Source organism: Engraulis encrasicolus, chromosome 11, assembly GCF_034702125.1.
Source record: "Engraulis encrasicolus isolate BLACKSEA-1 chromosome 11, IST_EnEncr_1.0, whole genome shotgun sequence".
In the NCBI taxonomy this organism is placed as follows: domain Eukaryota; kingdom Metazoa; phylum Chordata; class Actinopteri; order Clupeiformes; family Engraulidae; genus Engraulis; species Engraulis encrasicolus.
Window position 1 is genome coordinate 9867226 of NC_085867.1, and position 5000 is coordinate 9872225.

Sequence of the window (5000 nt, forward strand, 5' to 3'; positions counted from 1 at the left end):
ACATGAAAATAAAGACAGAGAAAAAAACAACAACAACAAATAAAACACACACACAAAATACATGCTCAAGCTCCTTGCACTTCCAATGTAGTACAGTTGAGGAAGGGGAGAAATTACGCTAAGGTTAGTTTTTCTACACAGCTAATGAATGCAGACCATGTTTTGCCAAATCTTTTACATGAACCACCCAGATCAGATCTTAGCTTCTCTATTTGAAGGGCCATCATAACCTCATGTACCCACTGCACAAAAGAGGGGGATGAGTAGCTCTCCATCTAAAAATAATTAGTCTGCGGGCTAGCAGTGACGAGAATGCAATAGCATTTGATTGGTATTTGTTAAGCTTATATTCTTCAGGAGGTACTCCAAATATTGCAATGTATGGATTAGGTTCAATTGTTCTTTGGCAGATTTCTGTATACACCTCAAATATTGATGTCCAAAAGGTGTTTAAAGAGTTGCATGACCAGAACATATGTCCCATGGTTGCTGGGGACTGATGACATCTACTGCAGCTAGAGTCAGATGTGTGAAATATTTTTGCAAGATGGGCTTTGGTAAAGTATAAGCGGTGAAAGACTTTGAATTGAATCAAGCGGTGCCGGATACATATGGATGATGAGTATATATGCCTAACAGCTTTATCCCAGGTGGTTTCTGGGATGTCAACACTAAGGTCTTCTTCCCATGCAGTTTTTCTCTTGATTAGTGATGGGGGGTTAATCTGTTGAATAATATTGTAAACTCTGGAGATATGGCCTTTCAGGTTTCCTGGGAGGTGTAGGCATCCTGCTAAGTGTGAATCTGGTGGGAGATGAGGAAAAGTGCTAAAATGTTTCTTAGCAAAGTTTCTCACTTGTAGGTATCTGAAAAAGTGAGTTTGAGGGATGTTGAAGTTCCTGACTAATGTGTCAAATGACACAAAAATGTTATCAACAAAGAGATCTCTGAAAAACAGTATTCCCTGTCTCCTCCAGAATGTGAACGCTGAGTCAATTAGAGATGGGTGGAACAGGGGATTTGATGTCAGAGGAATAGATGTCAGTGTTTGTTTACAATCAAAGTGCCGCCTACATTGAAACCAAATTCGTATTGTGTTATGGACAACTGGGTTTTTAGCACAGCTTTGTGTATTCATCGGGAGATTGGAACTTATGAGAGATACAGGTGAGATAGGAAGGCTAGAATGCAGCTCCATAGTGGCCCAAGTTGGGCCTTCACCAGATTTAAAGGTAGAAAGCCATATGGGTAGTTTCGTAATGTTTGATGACCAATAATAGTGTAGAAAATTTGGCAATGCCAAACCTCCTATTTTCCTTGAACCTTGTAAGTAGGTTTTGTTGATTCGTGCTAGTTTGTTATTCCAAATAAAAGCTGTTATAATTTTGTCAAGTTTCTTAAAAAAAGATTTAGGTAGAAATACTGGAATCATACGGAAGAGATATAAAAATCTAGGAAGCACTGTCATTTTGACAGAGTTAATCCGACCAGCGAGAGAAATAGGGAGAGTCGACCATTGGGTCAGGTCCTGTTTAGTTCGCTCCATTAGGGGGTCAAAATTATTTTTTAGCAAAGCCTTGAAGGTGCGTGTGATCTGTACTCCTAGATAGGTGAAAGAAGTGGATTCCACCTGAAACGGGAGATGATCATAGTCAATATCAATTGCCAGCTGATTAACAGGGAAAAGAAGACTTTTGTCTAGATTCAGCTTGTATCCTGATAGGGTACCAAATGAGCGCAGAATCCCCAAAATTATAGGGATAGTGTTTTCTGGCTCTGAAATGTATAAAACAAGATCATCTGCGTACAGTGACACTTTATGACTGATACCGTCTCGCATAATTCCTGAAAAGTCATTATTTGCTCTTAGCGCAATAGCCAAAGGCTCTATAGCTAGGTCAAATAATAAAGGGCTGAGGGGACAGCCCTGGCGGGTACCCCTTTGTAGTGGAAAGTAAGCTGAGGTAGTGTTGTTGGTTCTTACTGATGATACAGGCGAAGAGTATAGGGTCCGAACCCAAGATTGGAAGTACGGACCAAAACCAAACTTATTTAAGATACGGAATAGATATCCCATCTCTACTCGGTCAAAGGCCTTCTCGGCATCTAATGAAACGATAACTTCAGGTGTGACAGTAGAGTGGTCAGAGTGTAGTATGTTAAGCATTCGCCTAACATTGAAAAAGGATTGTCGATTCGTAATAAAACCGGTCTGGTCTGGGTGTACAATGGAAGACATCACTCTCTCAAGACGAAGGGCCAGAGTCTTACTGAGAATTTTATAATCTACATTCAGTAGACTGATTGGACGGTAGGAGCCACACTGTCTGGGGTCCTTGTGTTTTTTTAAGAGTACAGAGATTGTTGCCTGTGTCATTGTTTGCGGGAGTGCCTCTTTGAAATGGGATTCAGAAAACACTGCACATAACAAAGGTATCAGTTTGTCTGAGAAGGCTTTAAAAAACTCAGAAGGGAAGCCGTCAGGGCCTGGGGCTTTTCCACTTTGTAGTGTACTTATGGCCTGAGTAATCTCAAGTTCAGAGATTGGGTTTTCTAAAGCTGTAAGTTGGTCTTGGTCTATAGATGGGATGTCCAAAGTGTCCAGGAATGAGTCTGTATCCAGAGGGTCGGAGGTACACTGGGAGGTGTATAAATTTGAGTAATATTGTTGAAATGCCTCATTAATTTTTGCGTGGTTTGTTAAGATGTGTCCAGATTCATCAACAATTTCTGAAATTACATTCTTACTAATGGATCTCCGTAACTGATGCGCTAGCAGTTTACCAGCTCTGTCACCATGTTCATAGATGTGCTGTCTGGTTCGTAGCATAAGTCTCTCTGTATCACGAATGGATAGTGTATTGAACTGGGACTGAAGGAGAAGTTTTTGCTTAAACAAGTCTGGAGATGGGTTAACGGCATATTGTGCATCCACGCTGGAGATGCGCTCAATTAGCTGTTTTAGTTCTTTATTACGTTCTTTGTTTTTGTAGGAGGAATATGAGATAATTTCCCCACGAAGATAGGCCTTCAGAGATTCCCAGACAGTGGACTTTGCCACCTCTGTGGTATCATTCAGATATATAAAAACATCAATTTTTGCAGTGAACACAGTCATGAACACTTCGTCCGCTAAGAGTGATGTGTCAAATCTCCATACACGCTGAGATGCACATGTTTCTGGAAACACAATATCTAATTGAACAGGGCAATGATCTGAAATTACAATGGCATGGTATTTACAGCGGGATACAAATGGAATAAGGGAGTTGTCTAGCAGAAAATAGTCTATCCTGGAGTAAGTGTGATGTACTGAAGAGAAGAAAGAAAATTGTTTAGACAGAGGGTTGATTCTACGCAGAGGGTCTGACAAGTTATATGTTTGGAGGAAGTTTTTAATTACAGCAGCAGATTTGGGGTGTGCGTTTGGTTTGTTGGGATGTATTTTAGATCTATCTAGGCTTGGTTGTAAAACACAATTCCAGTCGCCACCAAGGATAAGCTGGTGGTTATTCACATCGGGTATCAGTTCTATGAGTTTTGAAAAAAAGTGGGAGTCATCCCAGTTTGGAGCATAAATATTAATTAAGATGACCGCTGTGTTATATATCTTACCGCTTACTATAATGTAGCGCCCATTGCTGTCTGATATAACATTAGTGCACGTGAAGGGCACATTTTTACTTACAAGTATTGCCACACCCCTGGCCTTAGAATTATATTTAGAATGATACACATGAGAGATCCATTTTTTCTTTAGTTTGTCATGTTGTAGTGTTTCAAGATGTGTTTCTTGCAGGAAAGTAATATGTGGTTTAAATGTACTCAGATGAGAGAATATCCTGTTACGTTTTGTGATATTATTAAGGCCCTTAACATTCCATGAAATAAATGTGGTAGATGGGACCCTTGTTCCGGGTGGAGTTGCATTGTCATTAGCCATAACCAATACTATGGTGGAGCATAATTGTTAACATTTGGAGGCAAGTGCTGAGAAAACTATAGTAAAACACATAAAAAAATGAGCATGTAACTAAGAATACTCTTGGGAAAATAACATAGACAAATAAAAACAAGCAATGCACACAACATATACCCCCTGACATGTCTTCCCCAGAACTCAAGACAGTCGCCCACCCCCCATATGGTATACAGCCTAACATGTACACCTAGAGATTGCCTACGCTTCTGGTCTAACTAAGCTATCGGTTACCTACCTCGTTGCCCATGACGAGAGATAAAAGAGAGAAGATGTAACAGTTTCCTAACCAAGTCAGCAAACACAATAATTGCAATCCTTTGAGTAGCCCAATAACTGTGCATATTGCACTGTGGAGCAAAAAAAAAAGAAGAAAGAAAGTAAAGGAGTGCCAATAGTAAAACCAGCCAAGTAGAAAAAAAAAAAAAGAAACACTTATAGCACGATACACGGCTGGGCATTTGGAAAAAAAATCATTATGTTAATAATAAAAAAAGAGAGTTCTCACCAAGATCAGCCACTGAAAAATAGAAGCAAGTAGCCTAAGTTTGGCTAAGGATGCTTATTCCACCGCCTCATTTTGTGGAATTTGGGAGAAGTTCGCCAATGTGTAGTCCATGGCCGCGTTCGGGCAGGCAAAAATCTCTTCTCCAAGTGGAGAAGTGATCCTCAGCTTAGCAGGGTAAACCATCCCGAAACGGACGCGAGGGTGGTGGGGACGTAAAAGTTCTTTAGTGTCTTTAAACGCAGCCCTCCGTTTAACCACAGCCTGCGGTAGATCCGGGAAGATCATTATCTTCTGTCCATCAAACTCGAGAGATGTCGTAGCTGCCGCTTTTTGTAGCACTTCCTGCTGCTCCTGGTGGTAGTGGAATTTGACGATAATAGTTCGTGGCCACTGCGGTTTTGGGCGTGGGCGAGTGTTTCCTTTCCCCGGTTCAGGTTGTAGACTGCGATGTGCCCTATCCAGCGTTGGCACCGCGTCCAACTTCAGGCAGTCTTGAAGTAGTTTGGCCACGGT

The 5000-nt window shown here is 41.0% G+C and overlaps 1 protein-coding gene across 1 annotated transcript in view; it reads left to right on the forward strand.

The window, feature by feature from the left end:
* Nucleotides 1-5000, forward strand: part of dab2ipb (DAB2 interacting protein b) — a 106299-nt gene that overhangs the window by 37777 nt on the left and 63522 nt on the right. The gene's annotated exons all lie outside the window — the stretch shown is intronic.